General features: G+C 46.3%; 1 pseudogene; it reads left to right on the plus strand.

Moving 5' to 3' along the window:
• The first annotated feature begins 5,526 nt into the window (after window positions 1-5,526).
• Window positions 5,527-25,677, plus strand: part of LOC114901839 — a 100,405-nt pseudogene continuing 80,254 nt past the window's right edge.

The following is a 25,677-nucleotide window of genomic DNA, read 5'->3' on the forward strand; positions in this document are numbered from 1 at the left end:
GCCGGCCCGCACCCCAACGCCGCATCCCAGGCCCCCCGCCGCCGGAGGGGCCGCGTGAACCTCGGGCACCCACCTAGCCCGCTCCCGGCCTCAGTTTCCCCACTGGTGCGCAGTGCCACGCACTGTGCTGTCTCTCGGGGCGTTAAAAATGCCGAAATTTTGCGCTTTTCCCCTTTGGGAGGGCTTACCTTGCATGCCCCCCAAATAAAAGCAGGTCCCCCTATTCTAGAGGAACGCAAAGTGGGGCCCATGCTTGACCGCGGATCCATAGCCAGGGCCCTGCGAGGTGAAGCGATGCCCAAGGACCCGGGGGCAGGGAGGAAGGTGGCCGCCACGGCATCTCCCCACAGGTCCTCTGCCCGCGGGACCCTCCACACGGCGGGCTGTGGGCAAGTCCTGCCCTGGTTCCTACAACCCCCGTGAGTGGGTGCAGCGGTGCAGGAGCAGTGACCAGGTGGTGTAGTCCGACAAGCAGAGCCCCCAGCCGGAGTTCGGGCCGTGAGGCGTGTGGCCAGTGCCACCTGGGTGCAGAAGGGGCCAGGTTAGAGTCCTAGCGGTGAGGCCTCTAGGGAAGGAGGTGGGAGGTTGTTGGTTCAGGGATGGGGTGGGAGTCGAAAGGAGAAGGGACCCTGCAGTTTGCCGTAAGAGGAAACTGGAAACCCAAGTGATGGGGAGATGTTTTCTTCCAGCAGGACAAATGTAGGGACTGTTGCCATGGCGCGTGTGTGGGACCCACGGCTTACACTCATTCACTCTAAGGGAAGGGGCTTTGTGCCGGCCTCCACCTGTGTTGTGCTCACAATGGCCCCGGGGGCCGTGCCTCTGTCCGCCCTTTACCATGGGGATCCCGGAGTAAGCAGCTGGCTCCAGGAGGTGTGGAGAGGTGTAAGGACTCACAGCAGAACCCCTGTCCCCTCCATCGTCCCGTGCTGCTTCTCATATGTGTGAACCCCCAGTGGACCAGGAACTGGAGGTCCCAGGAAGTCCCAGAGACCAGGAGGCTAGCCCTCTACAGGAGGTCCTCCCAAGGCCCACTTCCAGACAAACAGGTTTAATTAATGCAGCCCGAGCATGGGTCTGTTTTAGAGGTACTCCCTGGGGTCCAGGGACTCTAGGGGTAAGAGCCGCTGCACCATATATTATGTGGGCACAAGAATTAGAATTTGAGGTGTGTTTCACATCTTTCTGGTACCGGTATTAGTTGAGCCATATGAAGTTGCCATTTTTGTGAGAGTCCAAAGTAATCCCTTACCAGTGCTGATAGCTATAAAGACAGCACCTCACAGACTCTGCCTAGGCCAGGAGCACCTCCACTCCATGTCCCCAGCAGTTCACATCAGCAAATTTTTCGTGGCCATCGGGTCCCTCCTGGTGAAATGGCCTCCCCACACAGGGCACCTCCTCTGTGAAGCCTTCCCGATTCCCCCTGACCCAGCTAATTGCTTCCTCACCCCAGTTCCTACTCCCCCCTAATACCCACCACTCTATCTGGTCATCAGTTTGTTTATGTCCAACCTCACATGGAACTGGCAGCCCTGGGAGGGCCGTGTCTGAACCACGAAGATCGCCTGCCTCCCCCTCATTGGGCAAAGTGTCCGACTTCCATCATCTAGTTTTCTCCCTGCCCCCAAATGGTGGCAAAGGCTGCAGGATTTTTCTTTAAGTTCTGAGTATCAAGAATATATTCTCTTGCTAAATGACGTAGTATATTTTTTATCCTAATGATTTTATGAAAGGAAAGCTGAATAATATCCAAAAATGGATCAAACTACATAAGAATGAAACAAATATGACAAAGCGACCTGGGTGCAAAGTTCACAGATCAACAGCACACTCTTCCCTTGGCCAACAAATTTAATAGACAAAATTGGCATCAACTCCTTTTCTAAAGAGCTTGTGTATGTCAGGGTTGATGGAAAGAGATTCAGGCACAGGCACCATGCCCTTTGCTTGCTGCCACACATGGTCCTCCTAACAAAGCATCCAGGGCCGTGGGGTACAGTTCACAGGCCATTGTCACATCCATCATCCCATTTGGCGTCCTGGAGAAAAGATTTGTCACCCTCGTCTTGTTGACCAAGAAGCAGAGGCCTGGAGATGCTTGTGCAATGCCGGAGACAGGAACACACCAGAGCTTCGTGTGAGCTGTGAGGGAATCCAGCTTCCTAACTCCAGCTGGTGGGAGGGGTTGCCACAGTGTGGACATGCACTGTTCATAAGTTCATCTTGTCTCATCGAATCTTCTGGGTGGAAAGGAGAAGGCCTCACATGGGCAGTTTGCAGTCAGGGCTAGCAGGGAAGTTATCTGACAGACAGTCAAATGCACACACCCCATACTCTCTCTGGATGTCACGGCTTGAATCGTGTCCCCGCCACCAAAATTCATATCCTGAAGTCCTAACCCCCAGTACCTCTGAACACGACCTTATTTGGAAATGAGGTCATTGCAGATATAATTAAGATGAGGCCATTCTGGAGTAAGGTGGGTCCTAACCCAATATGACCGGTGTCCTTATACAAAGGGGGCATTTGGAGATAGACAGACTCACACACAAGCCAAAGCAACACTGGAAGTCAAGAGAGAGGCCGGGAACAGATCCTCCCCCAGCACCTTCAGAGGGAGTGTGGCCCTCCCCACACACCTTGATCTTGGACTTCCGGCCTCCCACTTCCGTGAGAGAATACATTTCTGTTGTTTAAGCCCCCAGTGTGCAGTATTTTATTACAGGGGCCCTAGCAGACTGATACATCTAGCATATGGTCTATCTTGGATAATGTTCCATGTTACAGAGGGTAAATATTGACCAACAGTGAAGGGGTTGCAAAGATCACAAGGAGAAATTCTGCTCTCCTGGGGAGCACGTCCTCCCCAGCGGAGGTGAACCGATGCAGGGCACCATCGTGGGCCGTGTTGTGTCCTGCGGGTCTGGGAAGACGGGCATTTGGTTACCTCCTTGTCACCAAACAAAAGCTTTCCTCTCCAAAAAAAGAGCAAAACAAAACTAGTATACCTCTGGCCCCCTTGTTCCCCTGGGGGTATCAGAGTCCTCTCCCCACTTTCAGAAAGAGAGCTGACGCCTCACTTGAGACAGGCAGGCAGTACTTCTTGCGGCAGTAACGCCACTGGGCCTCTGTCTGACTTCCTGTTGTTTACGAATCTCATGTGTATCTTTGCATTTGAGCCTCACAACTGCCAAGGGCTCTGGCCTTCTCAGAAACTAATCCAATTTCAGACTGTGCGTAGGCGTGGTTCAGGGTGGGCCCAGCCTGGAGCCAGGTCCAGCATCACTGCGGACACCACAGGGGTGGTGGACCCTGAGTCACATAGCTGGGCTGGTATCCCAGCACCACCCTTCCTAGCTGTGTGACTTTGGGCAGGTTACTTAACCTCTCTGTGCCTCATGTCCTCCTTAGATTGAGTAGATAACAGCCCCTGGCTCACAGGGTTATCATGGGAAGAGAGGCCCAAATACACACAGAGCCTGCACTTCGTAAGCACAAAGTGGACGGCTTTTGCCTCTCATGAATGAGCATTCCATGCACACAGGAATGGGGCAAGTGTCCTTCAGACTCTTTGAGGTAAATGTGTGAGTTTCAGGCATGTCCGAACAGAGATCGTGATACCAGGGACGTCGCTCTAAGCCAGCTCGTTGAGTTCCTCGGACTTTGGCCAGAGACTTGGCTTCCAGACGAGTGTTTCTTATTCCGCTGGCCACTCTGTATTTGGGACAAAGCTCGCCCTGTGGGTTTGTTTGAAGAGACCCACCTCTAATGAACTGACTCTGAACCACTGTGGAAATGCAGGTTGGTCAGGAAAGAAGTGGGAAAGTTCAATACGGAACTACGTTCAGCAAGGTTAATTTTGTCAGAGCCATTGCCAGGTAATCAAACGACCCACACAGGTTCAATGGGCCATTAAAGTGGAGACACCCTGCAGCCAGGTGACCTGGGAGGGCTCAGCCTGCAGGGCGCCTGGGATACATGTTCCTCTGACACCCACCACAAGCATGCTTCTCAGGCCTTCCTCAGGTCTCTCCTGGTGGACTTGCTGTCTGGGGCATGAGGGACGCGCGAACATGATTTGTGGACCACGATTAGAAAAGGTCGGGGGATCTGTTCAGGATTCCTCCAGTCAAAAGGGGGCAGAGAACTCCAACCCCAGCTACCTTAACCGGAAAACTAGGAGGCCACTTCACTCTCCCAACTGAAAGCCTGGATGGATGACCCAGGACCACAACTCGGAGGCCCGGGGAGGCCCCCGGGGGAGACGCTCCGCTCCTGGAACCGAGGGCAAGGGAGTCCTCGAGCCCAAGCAGGGGCTGCAGCTGGACAAGCGGAGGGATGACCAACGGGCAGGCGACCAGCCTACTTCGGTCCCTTCACACATCACTGTCCCCTGCAATGCTGGCAGGAAGAAGCCTAACTGGGGCACCGGAGCTGGTTCCCACTCGCCTCCCCCCGGGGTGGTGGGCTCGCCGGTCCTGGGGGACTCAGCGTCCTGCCCTCCGTGCCAGGGCCGCCGGCCGGCCTAGGGGCGAAGGCATCAGATAACATCGGACTGTCCCAGCTTTTTGCAGGGAGACCCGGCTGGCGGGTGGAGGTTGGTGTGACTGACACTTTTGCCGATTGCCCTTGTCACTTAGGATTTGGTATCAAGCAGAGCAGGACTCTTGGCTGGTGGGAGAGGCCGGCGCCAGCCGAGCAATCACACAGATAAATATGTGATCACAACTGAGGCAAGTACTCCCAAGAAAGCAGCCGCAGGGCATGTCCTTGGGTGAAACCTGTGGTGAGCGGAGTGGTGTCAGGCCACGCTGGGCTCTGTGAACAGCACCTGAGCCCCCAGCAGAGTGGGCTACTGGCGGCAGCAGGGAGACGTAGTGCCGTGAGCTCTTGATGCCCAGAGCATGCTGTGGGGCCTGGATGATTAATCCAGACTCGGGGTGGGGAAGGGGGTGTGGACTGACCTCCTCCGGGGTCCCTGCGAGGTTCCTGTGTCATCCTGGTGAGACAGCAAGTTGCCTCATGAGGAGGGGACGTCAGCCACGGGTAGAATGGAAGGATCCAGATGACCCCAGGAGAGGGGACACCAGCCACGGGTAGGATGGAAGGGTCCAGGTGACCCTGGGAGGGAGACCACAGTGGACACTCGCGGGTGTGGAAGGCGGCTCATCCAAGCCCCCGCAATGCCCTCGCTGTCTTTCCTGATGTAACTAACACACCTCCCTCAACAAGCCAGAGCAAGTGCATCCCCTTCCTGTTTCCTCTAAATCGCATTTTTTTTTCTACTAAGTTCAAAAGAAATTAGATTCCAGGCAGGTGTGCGTGGGTATATTCCGAGGGAGAGGAGCTCTCCATTCAGTCGGTGAACGTGCAGGGGCTGAGTGCCCTGCACAGGAGCATGGCTCTGTCCAGCGGGGAGAAAGGAGGGGACAGACTCAGTGCCCAGACGGTCACCTCTGCTGCTAGAGAGGACGGGGCGATCAGCACAGACAAGGGCCACCCACCCTAGAGGCAGTGCCCAGCATGCACCCTGAAACCAAGCGGGGTCCCCCGACTGAAAAGGACAAGGACGTGATCCTCTATGGATTCCCCAGTGATGTTCGGGGTCCTTACAGTTCATGAAACAATGCTGTTAGTACTCCCCATCCTGGTGCACCGCCCACCATGGGGACAGAAGGTGACAGGCAGGGTGCCTGCTCGGCACTGCGCCAACGCCGGCCGCTGATGGTTATTTGTAGTGACCCGGGGGACCTAAGCTGACCGGCACTAAGTGGATTTGTATAAACCATCCCCAGGAGGGTAGGGCTGGAGGTGATGGGGAGGCAGGAGGGTGGAGCTATAGGCGCACCCTGAAACGTGCAGGGGAGCGGGGTGGAAATAAGCTTTGCATGGCGGAGGGAGAGTCGGCTGTGACAGCTGCACCCAAAAGGCAGGGAAGCTTCAGCCTGAGGATTTGCACTAAAAATAGAATCGCTGGCTTGTGGGTAGAGAATTTGACCCAATTAGAGATTACCAGTTTCAGGAATTACTGGAAAAGAAATCTCATTAAATAGGTTAAATATAGGAGCCAGAGGCTGAAAAGGCCATCTGTGACTAAAAGGAAAACCAAAACTCCAGAAGGATTTTTAAATGCATTTTGCATCTCCTGTACAGGGAAGGGACTTAAAGTGCTGTAAACGCAGCCCAGGGCACCTGAGCGATGAGCTCCCAGCCGTGCATTTTGCATTTTGCAGAGGGTGGAGGCTGGTGCAGAGCCACGCTGCTGCCCGCCAGCCCCGCGCACACTGCTGTGGGGTCTGGCTAAGCTGGCCCTTCTCCGTGCTGAAGAGCTGCAGCTCTGGGTCACACTCAGTGTTGGTGACAGCACTCAGGTCAGCCCACAGGAAATGTGAGCGGGACCCCACCCCAGCCCGCTCCGGATTCCCTGCGTCTCTAGGCACTGCCTTACCCCGGCCACAGCCTCCCTCCACGCCTCCCTTCCTCGCCTCACGTCCAATCTGCTTCCCAGTCCTGTGAATCCGGCCCCTGAAATAGCTTCTTCCTCTGCCTCTCCACTCACGCCCGCTGCGGCTGTCTTCATCCGGGTCTTCACCACTTCCTGCCAGGACCACTGGAACCGCCCTCCCTCCCATCACTCAGTCGCTGGCACATTTTCCCTAAAATGTAGAAAGCGTCTTATCCATTCCATGCTCTAAAAAAAGATGCTTCCTATTGCCTCAGAGCATCCCGCAAGCGTGTTTTTACAGCACACACGTCCTGAGGAAAACCCTAAGAAAAGAAACGCTGTGTCTGAAAGCTTTCAAGAGATGCTGCAGGCAGGAAACCCACGTACCCTGGTTGAACGCTGCCTTTCAACTAACTTGACCACAGAACACCTACGGGCACCACGTAGCAGAACACCTACGGGCACCACGTAGCATGAATGGGCTCTGGGCAAGGCGGGGCAGGCCAGCACCCAGACCGCCCCCTCCCCTACACACCTGCGTGCTGTTGCCCCCAGCTCAGCCTGGTGATGCTTTACCTGTTGCCTGCTGTCACCTGCATGGTCATGCCCTCTCCAAACCTCTCCTCTGCCTTGCAGAGTTTCACCCACTGCATTGGCCAGAAACCTTCCAGCTCAACTGAAAGGAGTGGAAACCAGAGCAGCAGGTGGATCCATGCATGTCTTTGATGGGTCCTGAGGCCCAAATCATGTTTTCCAGACACCCGTGGGAGCAACACCAGGAAGGGCAGGTGCCTCTTGCGCCTTGGGTCATTCCAGGGCAGCTCTGTCCTCCACACACCAGCAAAGGCAGCCCAGCGGCCCCCAGGTGCTCACTGCTGGGACAGTCACTCTGCCGGGAGCCCACAGTCCCCGATAGCCAGCCCCAGAGTCTGGGTCCTGTGTCCTCCCTAGGCAAGGGGGCATCAGGGAGACACATTAGCCTGGCGCCCCATTGGAGCCATGTCAACTGGGAAAGGCTGGGACACTGGTAAGATAAAACACAGTCAGCACATCCCCGTTTAAGGGTCAACTTGGCTCCCTCTTCATCAAAGGAGCCCCCCCATCGCCCCACGCTGATTCCCTCCATGCTCCCCTGCCTTTCCACACTCATCAATATCTGTCCCTGTAGCAGGTTGAACCGGGTCCCCCTGGAACTCATGTCCACCTGGATCCTCAGAATGGGACTTTATTTGGAAATAAGTTCTTACAGATGCGTCTAGTTAAGGGTCTCAAGCTGCCATCATCCTGCATTTAGGTGTCTTTATGAGAGGAGAAGACACAGAGGGATAAAGGCCATGTGAGGACAGAGGCAGAGCTTGGGGTGATGCTGCCTCAAGCCAAGGACACCAAGGCTGGCCAGCCACCACCTCAGCTGGAAGCGGTGAGGAAGGATTCCTCTACAGGTTTCAGAAAGAGCACAGCCCTGCCAAAACCTTGATTTTGAACTTCCAGCATCCAGGTGGGGAGAGGATAAATTTCTACTGTAAAACCACCACCCAGTTTGTGGTTATTTTTTTACAGCAGCCCTAGGAAACTCTTACAGTCTTGAAGGACAATTATTTAGCTACCCGCATCTCCCTCTCTTGTGAACCCCTGGAGCACATGGCCACTCCTTACTCATTTTTACGTCCCACTCCTCCACACCCAGGGCTTAGCTCCCCTCAGCGAGTAGCCAGCAAATGTTCCTGCATTAAGTTTCGTTGAGTCTCACAGCACCGAGGGTCCCGTGTTTCGGAGCAGTGATGGCCGCTGAGTCAGGGCGAGCTACTCAATCATTTGTGGTCCCTGGTGTGCCCAGCGCTGGGGCCCTGAATCTCAGGCCGCCCTCGCCCACCTGTGGTGAGGCACCCAGAATGGCAAAAGTGCATGAAGCCAGGCGTCCACGTGCCTCTTGTGGGTGAAAATATGGGTGCTTGTTCCCTCTCCTATACATGTTTCTGTGCATAATTTTTTACAAAATTTTTATGACAAATTTTTTTAGCATCTTTATTGTAGTATGATTGCTTTACAATGGTGTGTTGGCTTCTGCTGTATAACAAAGTGAGTCAGCTATACGTATACATATGTCCCCACATCCCCTCCATCTTGAGCCTCCCTCCCACCCTCCCTATCCCACCCCTCTAGGTGGTCACAAAGCACCGAGCTGATCTCCCTGTGCTATGCGGCTGCTTCCCACTAGCTCTCTATTTTACATTTGGTAGTGTATATATGTCCATGCCACTCTCTCACTTTGTCCCAGCTTGCCCTTCCCTCTCCCTGTGTCCTGAAGTCCATTCTCTACGTCTGCGTCTTTATTCCTGTCCTGCCCCTAGGTTCTTCAGAACCCTTTTTTTTTTTAGATTCCATATCTATGTGTTAGCATTTGGCATTTGTTTTTCTCTTTCTGACTTCCTTCACTCTGTATGACAGATTCTAGGTCCATCCATCTCACTACAGATAACTCAGTTTCGTTTCTTTTTATGGCTGAGTAATATTCCTTTATGACAAATTTTTATAATCAGGAAAATGTAATTTAATATGGGTTGATTGAAATCTAACACATTACAGGTTTGCTGTGAGGACTAATGAATAAATCAGAACAGATAGGGAAGGACTTTGGCCATTGTAAAATAGGCAAAATAAACATTATTATTGTAATAATAATATTACAATAATAATGGATATTATTACAATATACAATAATATATTATTGTATTTCTTGGGCAGGTCAAGACAAATTGTACTCAATGAGAGAAAAGCAAGCCAGTTTATATGTGTTTTCAGTTCGCAGTGATTAAGTCCCTGTTCCCGGCCTGCTGGGGGAAGATGCAGAGCCTGCCTCCAGGGCCTGGCCAGAAATGACAGCAAAGCAGGTCTTGGGCTTCCCTGGTGAACTCTGGTCAAGGCACTTTTTCTTTGGTCAGGTATTGTTTAGAAAGAGAGAGCTGGAACCCTGCAGAGAGGGCTTCCTTCTCCCCACAGAGAGTTGCAAGCAGGGGGTAAATGCTTAGTTATCCTGTATTAATTCCCCGGGCGGTCCAGTGGTTAGGACTCCGTGCTTCCACTGCAGGGGGCACGGGTTCGATCCCTGGTCTGGGAACTAAGATCCTGCAGGCTGCGTGGCACAGCCAAAAATAAAAATAAATAAATAAAATAAAATAAAAGTCCCCAGGCAGAAACTGAGTTAGAATGCTAAGTCATGGAAGAGAGAATCCAAGCTTCATGGAGGTGCCACTGCACCCCCGGGGGGGCGGTGGACAAATCAGGATGCTGGTGAGGGTGCTGCAATGTCAGAGCCCACTGCTCAAGGCTTGTGGGATGCAAAGGGGTGTGGCCCAGGTCCCCGAGCACTCGGCAGGGTGCAACCCCCAGCCCCATGCACACCTGTGTGCACACCTGCACCCGTGAGCACGGTGGGCAGGCTGGGCACTCCTGGGCACTGCACCTGGATTTTGGCGGGAGTTACTGGGGTGGGGGGCACAGTTCACTTTGCAAACCACTCAGAGCTCAGCTCCAGCCTTACACCCCCGGTGGATTTGTTGCTGCCTTTGACCTTTTCCAGAGCGAACCCTCCACCTGTCCGGGTGTGACCTCTGCCAGCCTCCCTTCTCTCAGCCTCAATATTTTCATCTGTTGAAAGGAGGGTGACTGATGTTCTCTCCCTGGTGTGAAAATGGGGTGCTCTGCCCATTGTGGAAGTACTGGGGAGAGCCCCACACAAATGCCCTGAGAGACTGTGGGTGGGAGGCAGTCACCTCACCTACAGAAGAGAGGTCAGCCCCATGGGGAGACTGATTGAGGAGTTGTGGGTGGGATGGTTCAGGGGCTGGGGAGCAGGCTGTCCTCCTTCTTTCTTCCTTCCTGATGGTGGGAGAAAGGGACGACCCAGAGCAGTCACCTTGGGCCTGGGCTGGAGTTCACCAGTGTGAGTGGTACAGCCAGTCCCGGACTCCCCTTTGGGAAATCACGTGCTAGGGGGAAAAACTTTTCTTTTATATAAAAAAGGTAGGGAGACTTGTCTAGAATAAACGAGACATAATAACCGATAGCAACACATGAACCTTGATTGAATCCTATTTGTTGATTGTTTTTTAATTGAACTACAGTTGATTTTCAATATTGTGTTTGTTTTAGGTGTACAGCAAAGTGATTCAGTTACACATATATATGTATATCTATTCTTTTTCAGATTTTTTTCCATTATAGCTTATTACAGGATATTGAATATGGCTCCCTGTGCTATACAGTAAGTCCTTGTTTATCCATTTTATATATAGTGGTATCAGTTAATCCCATACCCCTAATTTATCTCTCACCCCCCTTTCCTCTTTGGTAACCATAAGTTTATTTTCTATGTGGTTCTGTTTCTGTTTTGTAAGTAAATGCATTTGTATTATTTTTTAGAGTCCACATATAAATGATATCATATAATATTTGTCTTTGTCTGTCTTAGTTCACTTAGTATGATAATTTCTAGAATCCTAGTTTTTAATCCATAAAAGAGCTGTTGGAAACAGCGAAGGAAACATGAAAATGGCCTGGGTCTGAGATGATATTGGGGAATTACTAAGTGGCCAGCTGACTTGATTCTCTTAAGTGTGATAATGATATTGCAGTGACGAACTAGAGTGTTTTGGTTCTTAGGACATGGATGCTGAGATATGTAGAAATGAAGTTTCACAATGTCTATAACTTTCACTGAATGTGTTCAGTTAAAGAAAACTCTCTTTCTGCTTTCCCTTATGTTTGAAAGTTTCTATATTGAAAGTTAGAAAAGGGAAGAGGGAGGGAAGGAAAAAGGGCACCTGCAGGGAATTCAGCCCAGAAGTGCCCCTTGGCTACCAACAGAATCATTAAATGTTGCCTGTCAGAAAGCACCTCGGTTTGGTCGCCTGGTATCTCCTCAGACTAAGATAAACCGAACCTGAGTTCATACTCAAAGATCATCAAGGACATAAGGAAGCAAACTACTGAGAGGAACAGTCAACAGAAAAAAAAAAACAACCATGGATTTAGACCCTCAAAGACCTGGGATATTGTAATGATTGTATACAGAGTACCAAGTAATGATGAATACATTTTTTAAGGAACTAAAGGTGTAGTTACAGAAGTGAGTGAGCAACAGACTATGGTACACAGTGTCTTAAAAGCGGCCAGAAGGGAAAGATCTGCAACTTACAAAAGAACAACAGGTGGCCTGAGAACAGACTTTTCAAACAGCAACAAACAGAAGCCCTCAGAACCGGGGAATTACAATTTATACGGACTGAGAAGAAATAACTCTCAACTGAGAATGGTGCAATTTGCAGAAAAAAATTTTCATGAATGAGGATGAAATACATTTCCAGAAAATCAAAGAGCAAGTGAATTGCACCAATATACGAACAATAATGAAATTTCTAAAGGAGTACTCCACAAGGAAAAGAAAAGGAACCCAGAAAAATTATCTGAACTGTGTGGTGAGCGAAAAGATGAATACTGGGCATACAAACAAAATTAAGTAATTCCTTGATTATAAGAGCTAATAGGTAACGACACCCAAAAATGCAAAGTCAGGAAACAGGAAAGAAATGCTAACACTGAGCAAAAGACAGCTGGGTAACAAGGCTAACACCAGGCAGCATAAGCTTTAATAAAGAAAGTGTTCCTAAGGACAGGGAAGATCACAACATAATATCAACAGCTTCATCAGGAAAATACAGGTGGTCGTCAGCTCACCCTGCTGTAACAAAACACCACGATAACAGATATTTTTTTTTCTCATAGCTCTGGAGGCTGGAAGGCCAAGGTCAAGGTACCATCATGGTCAAGTTCTGGTGAGAAACCACGTCCATGTTGCAAACAGCTGACTTCTCTTCCCATGGTGGGAATAGGCCAAACTAGTTCTTTGGGGCCTCTTCTTATTTTTTTATTTTTATTTTTAATTTTTTTTTGGCCACACAGCTTGCAGGATCTCAGTTCCCCAACCAGGAATTGAACCCCAGCCATGGCAGTGATAGCCCAGAATCCTAACCACTAGGCCACCAGGGAACTCCCTGGGGCCTCTTCTTAAAAGGGCACTAATCCCATTCACAGCGGCTCCACCCTCATGATCCAATCACCTCTCAAAGGACCCACCTTCTAATACCATTGCATTGGGGATTGGATTTCAACATGTGAATTTGGGGGAGAGACACATTCAATCCATACAGTATAATAATTCTAAATTTGCATGCAAAAAGTCAACTCCAAATATGTAAATTAAGAATTGGTAGAACTATAAGGAGAAATTGATGAACATATTATCAGAGTGGTTGATTTCAATCCACCTCTTTCAATTATTAATAATTCAAGCTGACAAAAAATGAGTAAAGCTAAACAAGATTTGAATGAAACTATTAACAAACTTGGTTTATTCAATAATACATTCTTCTAGGCACATATGCAACATTACAAAAATTTAACACTAGGTCACAAAGCAAACCTCAAAAATGTCAAAGACTCAGATTCATACAAACCAGTCATCCAGCCACAATAAAAGTAAAATGTGTGTAAATATAAAAAGATTGTTAAAATGTTCCCATATGTCTAAATAACTCATGATTCAAAGTGAAATAATATCAGAAAAATTCAAAATACTTAAAACTGAACAATAAAAGATATTGATAGCAAAACTTGAGACATAATGAGCACAGTATTTAATGGGAAATTTATAGCCTCAAATACTTAAATAAGGAAGAAGGGAGGCTAAAAATAAAAAACTAAGAACCCAACCTAAGAGGCTGGGTAAAGAACTATAGAATATCGTGTGAGGGTAGTGTTAGTAAAGAAAAGTCTAAAATTAAATAGAAAACAAGTATTCAATCTTAAGAATCAACTAAGCCAGATGGGATTTTTTTTTAAGTTACTAATAAACTTGACAATGCTTTGTAGAAGTTGATTGTTTTAAAGGAGAGAAAGTATAAGAAAATATTAAGAATCTAAAAGAGGACTTAATTACAGAAGCTGCAGTTTAAAGAAATTAAGATGATACCATTAATAAATTTGTGGCAACATATTTAAAAGCATATATAAACTGATCCTGGAAAAATATAACTTAAGAATAACATCTCAAGAGGAAATGAAACATTCCAGTAGTGGCATAATCATTAAAAGAATCAGGTCAGTAATTAACAGCAGGCCTAGGAGATTTTAGTGGTCAGCTCTACCAACCTTTTGAGGAATCCATCTCTCCAGAATCACAGACAATTCCAGAGTATAGAAAAACTGGGTACACTCCACTTTCTTTTATGAGCTATTATGCTTTGTTAGCATTAGAAAAAAAATCTGTAAATATCATTCTCCAAATTAATAGATTGATGAGGGAGAAACCATATGATCATCTTAATTGATGCAGTAAAAGCATTTGATAAAATTCATCACACATTCATCATCAATCTAATTAAATACAAATGGAAGGAGACTTCTTGATAAAAGTCTTCAAAAACATTATTCTTTATGATAAAATCTTAGAATCATTTTCTTTAAAACTCAGGAATAAGACAAGGAATCCCATTCTCATAAATTATTTTCACAATTTACTCGAGGTCCTGGCAAACTATAATAAATAGTATTAAATAAATATAAACAGTATTAAATAGTTGCTAAAGATCTGAAAGCTTTAAGCATTGGAAGATCATAAGGAACAAAGCTAGTATTATTTAATTTATGATATTCTACATCAAATATTCAAGAAAATCCATACCTAAATTATCAGACATGATACATATTTAACAGTATGACTGGCTATAAGATCAACATCAAAAATTAAGAACAGGGCTTCCCTGTTGGCGCAGTGGTTGAGAGTCCGCCTGCCGATGCAGGGGACACGGGTTCGTGCCCCGGTCCGGGAAGATCCCACATGCCGCGGAGCGGCTGGGCCCGTGAGCCATGGCCGCTGAGCCTGCGCGTCCGGAGCCTGTACTCCGCAACGGGAGAGGCCACAGCAGGGAGAGGCCCGCGTACCGAAAAAAAAATTAAGAACAGAGGTGTTTATACCTCTGAAACAAATAGAGACAGAATTTTCCAAATGATCCCTTTTATAATGATAGCCAAAAGTTTAAGGTACCTAAGAATAAATGCAACAAAAGACACGCAAATCCTATAGAGATAAAATTATGAAACTTTATGGAAACTTTAGGGATGCACACACATTTTTTTAAAAGCCTATTTTGTAAGATCAGGAAAAAAACTGAGCTGCAGAGACATTCAAGCTGTCATTCAGGAAGAACCTGCTCATAGCTAGCTCACTGTTTTTTTCTGTGAAAGTCAGAGAGAGCCTTAAACTGTTTTTGTATGTGTGTATGTGTATGTATGTATGTATGTGAGTGTATGTGTGTCCGTGTATGCATGTGTGTGTGTGTGTGTGTGTGTGTGTGTGTGTGTGTATTTTGCTGAATTATATAATCGGGAATGTTATCCCAAATTCCACGCTATAAATCAGTGGTTCTCAAACTTGAGCCTGCATCAGTATCCCCTGGAGGGCTGCCCTCCCCTCTCCCAGTTTCCGGGTTAGTAGGTCTAGGCTGGGGCCAAAGACTGTGCATTTTAAACAATTTCCCAGGTGATGTGATGCCGCTGGTCGAGGGACCCTGCTGTATTTGTTACCAAGTACTACCAATAAACATTTCTTTCTGCCTAAACAGCCTATGTTACTCTATTTCCTCAATCAGTTTATAAGATAAAAGCACTAAAATCTGATTGAAAACTTGGGGAAATGTTTTTAAATTGCTAAAATTTGCATTTCCCATTATCTGAACAGGAATAGAAATGAACAATTTTATTTGACAGACATAATCTGTTCTATATATAACGACACAATTATAGAAGCGGTGACTCTTCCCATTAAATTTTCAAGGTGGTCGCTGTGTTGTCTCACCCTGAGTGGGTCAGACAGGCAAAGCAAATGGAGAACACTTCACCATTCCCATCCCGTCCACGGGCAGCAAACCACCAGGGGACAGGAACTCTAATTTACAACACTAAACCCAGCACAGCAGGATTTGAAAGCTAAAAGAAGAATTTTCACATGTACCTAAATGTTTTCTATCACTTTAAAGATTCATGTTGATTTCAGTGAGTTTTATTTTGACTAGATCCAGGGTGAGTACTTTCAGTACTGGGTCTCCCCACAGTGTCTAGTTCATGTATTCATACAAACAAAAATAGAAAGCTTTCAGTGCGTTTAGAGTCCTAAAATTATTAATGACACAACGGGCTTTCATGAACTCACACTGAACGGAAAAAGTAAAAAGTCAACATTATGCGTTCATATGACTCCAAGCAGGTTAAAGTTCAATGTTCAGAAGATACAGTTTCCTGTATACATTTTCATATTTTCTACAGTGAGTATAAATAACAGGGGCTAGTATGTAGAGCCCTCGCTGTGTGCCAGGCCCTGCGTAAGCATTTGATGTATCTTAGCTCTTGCAGTCCTGGCAGCGATCCTGGACACGGGGACAGGTGGGTACACTGAGGCACAGAGCTGCAGGTGGCTTACCCGCAGTCCCTCAGCAGTAACCCGGGGCTCTGTCGGGCGGCTTGACCCCAGGGTCCTCGCTGTCACTCCTGCACTGGCCTCTTCTTAAATTTAGGGAACTGGAAAGAAGAAAGTAAAGTGTGAGAAGCCCCCAGCACTGGGGGCAGGGAGCGAGGCTGCAGGGAAGGGTGCTCAGCGGTGCCTGTGCTCTGGACCCGCCAAGAGGGCCCTTCCCTGGGGCAGATCGCAGAAAGCCAGGAACCCTGGACCCCTTGGCCTAGGACGGGGGTCCTTCACATGGAAACAGCACTTTGCAGGTGGTTCCTGCCCTGAGATACCCACTCAGTCATCTCAGCATGGGGGATTGTTAGCTCCACTTTGGGGTCTGAAAGTCAAGGCTGATGGCCCTGCCTATGTGGGCCGTAAGACATCCATATTCCCACACTTTGCTCTCTTGCACATTCTGACTGGTATATGTACATGCACACACGCACACATACACACACAGGCACACATGAACCCACAGGTATGCACACACACACACACAGATACACAGCCGCTGGCACACACACGGCCCAGCCATCGTAACCAGCAGGATTCTCTAGGAGCCATACCCTCTCCTGCAGAACCCATTCCCAGAGGCCCACCCACTGCACCTTGGCAATCCCCATGGGGTCTCAGATCTTTGCTGGCTCTGCTTTCTGCCGCTCCCAGCTGCTGTTGGGTGCTCCAACTGTCACTTCTCCTTTGCACGGCTTTCCTGGGTTCTTAGGCAGGACCTCTCATGCCAAGGACTCTCCTGATCTCTCCTGGCCCCCGAGGCTGGCTGCTTCCTAGTGATGCAGCCCATTTTCCATCTCTGCCTTCGCTCCTGTGAGGGGCCGTGCGGGTCTGCACCTTCAAGGAGCCTACGTCCGAGACCTTCCTCCGGCACCTGGGGTACCAGCCCCTCCCCTCAGTCCAAGCGCTCCAGGGATGATGACTGATAAGAGGCTTCCTTCTAAGGTTATGTTTGGACATGAACGGGGTTTCCTGGGGTGGAAACAGCATGAGACGGGCCCAGGAGAGTCCACTTTCCCCATTGTTTCCCAGTTCTTGGCTGTGTGGCCCTTGATGAGTCACATCTCTGTACTCTGAGCCTCAGTTTCTCCACCTGTAAAGGAAGGCTTAATATCCTATTACAGAATTAAAAGGAACCACCTGTGCACCGTGCCTCACAAGCCAGGTGTAGTCGGAGAAATGGGCAAAGTGAAGCCCCTCCCTCCTGTCAATGGCCCAGTCCCTGAACATCCCCAAGGGCTTAATTAAAGCATCATGTAGCCTTTTTTTTTAAAATAAATTTATTTATTTATTTTTGGTTGCATTGGCTCTTCGTTGCTGCGCGCGGGCTTTCTCTAGTTGCGGTGAGCAAGGGCTACTGTTCGTTGGGGTGCGCGGGCTTCTCATTGCAGTGGCTTCTCCTGCTGCAGAGCATGGGCTCCAGGGCACCCCGGCTTCAGTTGTTGTGGCTCGCGGGCTCTAGGGCGTAGGCTCAGTAGTTGTGGCACACGGGCTTCGTTGCTCTGTGGCATGTGGGATCTTCCTGGACCAGGGCTCGAACCCGTGTCCCCTGAATTGGCAGGCGGACTCCTAACCACCCATCATGTAGCTTTTAAATGAATTTTTCTTATACTAAAATAGGAAACTAACACACACTGCAGAAAACGTAAAAAACAGAGGGACAGTAAGGATGCAATCAATGCTTATCTCCTTCTAATATGAACTAATTTACTAGTGAAACAGACATCTTGTCATCTATTTCTTGCCTTTACATCTCTTTTTCATTTGATATGAGGCTGTTTGCTGTCTTTTCATGTCACTTACTGAGTTTTCTAGTGGTGTTTTAAAATTGGATTTCAACAGATCTTTATATATTTTAAAGATATTAACTTTTCACTTGTTTTAATTATTCTAAATAATTTTGTGGTTTGTTCTTTATCTTTCAATTTTACTTTGTCTTTACCTTTTTTGAGATGTAATTCATGTACCATAAAAATCACCATTTTTTTAAACATCTTCATTGGAGTATAATTGCTTTACAATGTTGTTTAGTTTCTGCTGTATAACAAAGTGAATCAGCTATATGTATACATATATCCCCATATCCCCTCCCTCTTGCATCTCCCTCCCACCCTCCCTAACCCACCCCTCTAGGTGGTCACAAAGCACCGGGCTTATCTCCCTGTGCCTTGTGGCTGCTTCCCAATAAAAACCTAAAAATAGTACTACCATATGACCCAGCAATCCCACTACTGGGCATATACCCTGAGAAAACCATACTTCAAAAAGAGTCATGTACCACAATGTTCATTGCAGCTCTATTTACAATAGCCAGGACATGGAAGCAACCTAAGTGTCCATCAACAGATGAATGGATAAAGAAGATGTGGCACATATATACAATGGAATATTACTCAGCCATAAAAGGAAACGAAATTGAGTTATTTGAACTGAGGTGGATGGACCTAGAGTCTGTCATACAGAGTGAAGTAAGTCAGAAAGAGAAAAATCACCATTTTAAAGTGGATAATTCAGTGGTTTTTAATGAATTTGCAAAGTTGTAAAATCGCCACTAATTCTGTAATATTTTCAGGACTTCAAGGCAGTGACGCTCCATCCTCACCACCCCCAATGCCTCGCAACAATCAATCGACATTCTATGGATTTGCCAACTCTGGGCATTTCATATAAATTTAATTATATATTATGTGGCCTTTTGTGTCTGGTTTCTTTCATTTAGCATAAGATTTTCAAAGTTCACTCATATTATAGCATGAATCAGTACATCATTTCTTTCCATGCCTGAATAATATTCCACTGTATGAATATGACACATGCTATTTATCCATCCATCAGTTGATAGACATTTGGATTGGCTATTATGAATGATGCTGTGATGAACATTTGTGTACAACCTTTTGTGTGCACCTGTATTTTCAATTATCTTGGGTATACACCTAAGAGTAGAATTGCAGAGTCCTCCGGTTTGGCTTCTGGAGGAACTGTCAAAGTGTTTTCCAAAGTGGCTACACCGTTTCACATTCCCACCAACAATGAATGAGGATGTCAGTTTTTCCATTACCCTCATCAACACCTGCTAATATCTATCTTCTTATTCCAGCCATCCTACTGAGTGTGAACTTGTATCTCACTGTGGTTTTAACTTGCATTTCCCTAATGACTCACAGTGTTGAGCATCTTTTCATGTGCTTATTGGCCATTTATATATATTATTTGGAGAAATACCTATTCTAACCTTCTTAGTTGGGGTCTTTAATTTTTTTACTGTTGAGTTGTAGGAAGAGTTCTTTAAATATTCCACATTCTAGACACTTATCAGATATATGATTTCTCCCACTCTGTGGGCTTTCTTTTTACTTTATTAATAATGTCCTTTTACATATAAAAGTTTTAATTTTGATGTAGGCAAAATGACTTATTTTTTTTCTTTGGTTGCTTATGCTTTAGGTATCATAAATAAGAAATTGGTTAATTCAAGGTCACAAAGACTTACCTCTATGCTTTCTTCTAAAAGTTTTAGAGTTTTAGCCCTTACCTTTAAGTATTTGTTCCATTTTGAATTTATTTTTTTATATGGTGTGAGGTAAGGCTCCAAATCCATTCTTTTGCATGTGGATATCTAATTATCCTAGCATCATTTGTTGAAAAGACTATTCTTTCCCTTTTGAATTGCCTTGACACCCTTGTTGCAATCAGCTGACCATAGATGTTGGGTCTATTTCTGGACCTTCCATTCTATTTCATTGATCCATATGCCTATCTGTGTGTCAGTACCACACTGTTATGATTACCTTAGCGTTGAAGTAGGTTTTTGAAATCGAAATGTAAGCCCTCCAACTTTGCAACTTTGTTCTTCTTTTTCAAGATTGTTTGGATATGTGTGGCCCCTGCATTTCCATATGGCTTTTCATATAAGTTTGTCAATTTTTGGGAAAAAAGAAGGCTATTGGAATTTTATGAGGGATAACATTGAAGCTGTAGGTAATTTGGGGAGTATTGCCGTCTTAATATTATGACTTCCAATCCATGAATATGGGATATCTTCCCATTTATTTAAACTGATTTGTGTACACTGATATTGTATCCTACAAACTGGTCCAACTTATTAGCTCTATTGGTTTAATTTTGTAAGTCCCTTCCTTAGGATTGTCTATGTACAAGATCATGTCATCTACAAATAGAGATAGTTTAACTTCTTTCTTTCCGATCTGGGTGCCTTTTACGTCTTTTTCTTGACTTATTGTCCTGGTTAGAACCTGAAGTACAGCGTTGAATAGAAATGGTAAGAACAGACATCCTTGTTTTGTCCCTGATCTTAAAGGAAACACATTCAACCTTTCACCATTAAGTATGATGTTAGCTGTGAGTTTTTCATAGATGCCCCTTATCATATTGAGGAAGTTTCCTTCTAGTCCTAGTTTGTTGAGTGTTTTTATCATGAAAGGTTGTTGGATGTTGTCAGATGCTTTTCCTGTGTCCATTGAAATGATCATTTTTTTCTCCTTTTTTTCTATTAATGTTGTATATTCTTTATTAGTGTCCTCAAGCTGCCATAACAAAGTATCACAGGCTAGGCAGCTGAAACAGCAGACATTCATTCTCCCACAGTTCTGGAGGCTGGGAGTCCAAGATCAAGGTGTCAGGAGGGCTGTTCCTTCTGGGGCCCTATGGGAGGGTCTGTTCCAGGCCTGTCTCTAGCTGCCGGTGGTTCCTTGGCTTGTGGCAGCATAATCCAGTCTTCACATGGCATTTGTGTGTGTGTGTGTGTGTGTGTGTGTGTGTATGTGTCCAAATTTTTCCTTTTCATATGGAGACCAGTCATATTGGATTAAGAGCCCACTCTATTCCAGGATGACCTCATCTTTAACTGCAACTTCTTCCAAATAAGGTCACATTATGAAGTTCTGAGAATTAGGACTTCAATTTGTAAATTTGGCGGGGGGGCACGATTCAGCCTATAACAGCTTAAATACAATAAAATGTACAGATGTTAAAAATATAGATTAAGTTTTACTTACCTATTCAATATAAACTCATAGATGCACCACCCAAATCAAGATATTAAATATTTCCAGCACCCCAACAGGGTCTCTTGACCCAGATGGCTATCTTAGCAAGACTTTATTTTGAAACCCAAGATCTGTTTTTATTTTCCAATATCTGTTTGAAGCTACATTATCTCAGTGGGGCCCTTATACCCTCCTGTCTCTGGGTTCTGACCTTTCCTAAGCAAAAAGTCCACTCCAAGCCTGTCGGTTCTATGGCTAAAACCAGAGGAGACATCTGTTAACTGCTTCAAACAAATTGGAGGTGATCCAGTCTGGTTTCTCTCCTGGCGCTGATGCACTGTTCAATCATCGTTGTTCATCTGGCGAGGGTCCTGGTTAATAAAGGAGCCGGGTTAACTCACCCTGTCCTTCAGGGCTAATGTCCCCGTTAGATTCCCCTGCACATCCCAGACCAGCTCCATGCTGTAAACTGACAGACAGTGGCAGCTACTTACCATGCCACCCACCACAGGCTTCTGGGTGGCCAGATGATGCAAGAGCATTTATTCCCACTTAACCTGAAGGCTTACATATTGGACTGGCACTGTCACTTTTGTCACTCGGTTTTCGCCTGGCCTGTTCATTCTTGTGTCTTTGTGATAGATCCTCGTAGTTGGATCACCAGAAACACAGAACAAATTTCAGCAGCTGCAATGACGATTAACTCTCAGTCTCCTCTTGTGGAAGCCTCTGCCCGCCAACGACCCTCTGAAGATCTCCATCTGCTTCTTGCAAAAGCATCGCAAGCTCAGTCTGTGAAAAACTGAAATCCCCACCCATATTCCTCCTTAAAAAGCAATAAAATCATATTGCTTTGCCCTTGTAGGTTTTTTTTTTCCTTGTCATTATTGTTTTGTTTGGTCTTTGGTTTATTTTTGTTCTTAGTTTAGTAAATCTCTCTTCCATCTACTCAGTCATCCAAGAAAAGCTCCTGGGGATTATGCTAAGTGCCTCTATTTTCTTATATCCAATCACATACCTATCTCTCGGACATCTGGGTACCACTGCCTCTCTCTCTCCCTCCCCATCCCTGCTGCCTGAGAGGTAGCTGTTTTCCCACCACAGTAGCCTCTCCCCTCTCTTACTCACCCCCACCCCCTCAAGTGTCATCAAGTTGAATTTTCTAAATGGAAATACGAGTGTGTCTCTTTGTGCCTAACACTGTCCAGAGCCTCTTAATAACCTCTGGTTCAGACCATAAAGGTCGCACGTGCTCTGAGCTCCACCTGTCCCCACACCCTGGGCCCCAACCAACTCGAGGGGCTTGTAGTTCCTGGAACTCGCCCGGCTCACCGTGGCCTCCATGCCCATTTTGCCTCACTGCCCTTGCCCACCTTCTCCACCTGGGAACACTTGCTCAGCCTTCCTGCTTCAACTCACAAGCTTCCACCTTCGGAGTCCTACCCCCGTGACCATCCTCCCCCAGTGAAGTGAGCCCCGTCCTCAGCACCTCAACCTGCAAGCACCCAAACTCTGCTCCCAGATTAGTTATAACTTCAGTGGTCAAGAGTGCCACCTGGGTTCAAGACCCTCTTCTGACACTTCTAGCCGAATGACCTCGAGCAAGTTGGTTGACCTCTCTGGGCCTTGATTTCTGTAAATGGAAGTCATAATAACCTACCTCCAAGGCTGTTACAAGGAATGATGTTTTACTATGGCTACCTAGGAAATGGTCAGTGCTCAATAAATATTCCTTATTAATGTTCCCTTTTACACCTTTCTATTAAACTGTTCCTACAGTGGAGCAATGTCTGAATTCCCTTGAAGCTGTGAGCTCCCTGAGAGGGGGAACCACTGTTGACCATCCCTCCAGGCTGAGGTGTAGCTCCGTGCCCCATGCACAGATGACAGATGAAATTACAGTAAAAGATCTCCACTGTGTTTATTCCCCTACTCCTCTAGGATGGTCGAGGGGCCGTCCGCCTAGCTTCCGTCAAGTGCATTGCAGATGCTAATGAAACGCGGCGCTTATACGTATACGTATCCTTGGCCTCATCCACCTTTCCTGGGCACGCCACCTGGGAGATGACCATCCGGTCACACTTCTGTACTGAATGACTTTGAATCGGTTGATTCCATGGGCTATGCCCTTGGCTGCACCAGGGAATCAGATGGAATCATCTGGAGTTCAGGAATTGCCACTTCGAGTAGACAGTATGCAGACTCCAGTGGGAATGTCTGTCTGAACGTCTTGGTTAGAGCCCAGATGCCAATTCTGCTCATGGCCTGGGAAGCCAGGCTGACATGCTGGGCTTCTGTGCCTGGGACCCTCCTCACCTTTTCTCCCTCAGCTGGAAAATGGGGAAATAGTTAAACCAGCCTCACTGAGGCAGGGCTTTGTAAATATCACATAAATATAATACAGAATGAAAGTTCTTACTCATAACAAACTGTGTACAGCACAAAACGTGGTCCTGAGCAAGTCTGCTCGTGAAATCTTCTCTGCTGGTGACAATGAAGAGGGATTTTGTCCCTAAAGCTGGCCCCAAATATCCTGGGAAGAGCTGTCAAGGTTTCCTAGAAGAATATGAGAATAGCAGCCGCGTGGAGCGCAGCCCAGCCTCCTTGTGAGTCGAGCCCCTGCAGCCCCCCACAGTCTGCCTTCCCTGGGCTGCAATAGCTCAGAGCTCCCAGCCCTGAGGCGACCGGCCTCTGCCCATTGTGGTCAGGCGGCTCCCCTGGACAGAGCTCACCTGTAACAGAGCCCCACTTCCTGGAGGAGGTGGCCCAACAGAGAGGAAGACTGCGTCCCCTTGGGGCCCGAGTCCACCCTCTCTCTCTTAAGCACGAGGGTTGGGCACATCTGCTCTCCAGGCTGGGCTTCCTCTGTTGGGCGTGTCCCCTTTGGTGGTACCCTCTCAGAGAGTGACCTGATGACCAAGCTTTAGCCCTGAGCACGGCATCTTGACCTTACCTTGACCCGGCACAGATCCCAGTATGGCACTGGGGGCTCTGTTCCCAGCCCGGCCACATTCCAGTTTGCAATCAGGTGTGTGTCTGTTCACTCTTCCATTCAGTACAAAAACAGTGAGTATCTGCTCCCATTGACAACTTGGGACCCACCCTCTCCTGGAGGAGCTTAGAGGCTAAAGGTGAATAGAGACAGGTGGCCAGTCCTTATGTGATGCTTCTTAACAGAGCTCTGCAGAAAAGGACCAGCTGAGTCAGGCGTCCTGGAGGAGGAGACATTTGATTTGGGTTTCAAATGATAAGTAGAGTGAACTCTTACCAGTTCATTTTACGAGGCCAGAATGGCCCTGATATCAATATCAGACCAACATTGTACCAAAAGCAAGCTATAAACCATATCCCTCATGAGTAGAGATGCAACAATCCTTGGCAAAATATTAACAAGCCAATTTATCGATGTTTGTATTTTTTTTAAATGTATGACCAAGTGGGGTTTAATCCAGGTTTCCATAGAGTAAGAAAAGGAAGCAAAAGGGATAGAAATTGGAAAGGAAGAAATAAAAGCAATGCTCTTTGTAGATGACATGATTGTCCAAGTAGAAAATCCCAAGGAATTTCCAAAAAAAAAAAAAGAAAAATTCCTAGAACTAGTGTGAGTTCAACAAGGTCATAGGACAAGACCAACATGCAAAATCCATTATGTTGTTCTCTACTAGCAAGGAACACATGGAAACAGAAACTAAAAATACAATGCTGTTTTAACTGCTCAAAAAGTAAGATACTTATGTATAAATATAATAAAATGTGTACAGAACTTATATGTTGAAAACCACAAAATGCTGGTGAAAGGAATGTAAGATGATATAAGTAATTGGTGAGACATACAGTGTTTGTATTGAAAACTTCAATGTGGTAAAGATGTTATTCTTCCCCAATTTGCTATACATATTTAATCTAATTCTATCAAAATCCCAGCAGGAATTGTATAAAATGTGGACTAGATTATTCTAAAATTTACATGGAAAGGCAAAGGGACTAGAACAGGTCAAACGTATTAATAAAGAAGAATAAAGTGTGAGGAAACACTCTTTCAGACATTATACAGTGACAGTAATAAAGAGTGTGGCATAAGCAAAAAGACACAGAGATGAGTGGAATAGAAGAGAGCCCAGAAACAGACCCACTCAGGTACAGCCAAGCAATTTTTGAGAAAGATATAAAAGCAATTCAATGGAGGGAGGATAGCGTTTTCAACAAATGCTGCTGGAGTGTTTGTCCATCCAAGAGACAGAAAAATGAACCTTCACTTCAGTTTCACTCCTCACACCTTATAAAAATCAACTCAACAAAGATCACAGACTTAAATGTAAAACTCTAACACCTTTAGAAGAAAACACAGTAGAAAATCCTCAGGATCTAGAGTGTGTTGCAGAGTTCTTAGAATTGACATCAAAGACACATTCATAACAGAAAGAAATTGATAAATTGAACTTAAGCAAAATTTAAAATCTTAGCTCTCTGTGCAAAAGACCCCATCAAAAGGATTAAAAAACAAGCTACAAACTGGGGGAAAAAGTTTTTTGACAACCACATATCTGACAAACATTAGTGTCTAGAATCTATAAAGGACTCTCAAAACTCAATAGTAAAATATATATATATATATATATATATATATATATATATATATATATATA

This window comes from Monodon monoceros, unplaced genomic scaffold, assembly GCF_005190385.1.
Source record: "Monodon monoceros isolate NGI ecotype Baffin Bay Population unplaced genomic scaffold, NGI_Narwhal_1 Super_Scaffold_2, whole genome shotgun sequence".
Lineage (NCBI taxonomy): Eukaryota > Metazoa > Chordata > Mammalia > Artiodactyla > Monodontidae > Monodon > Monodon monoceros.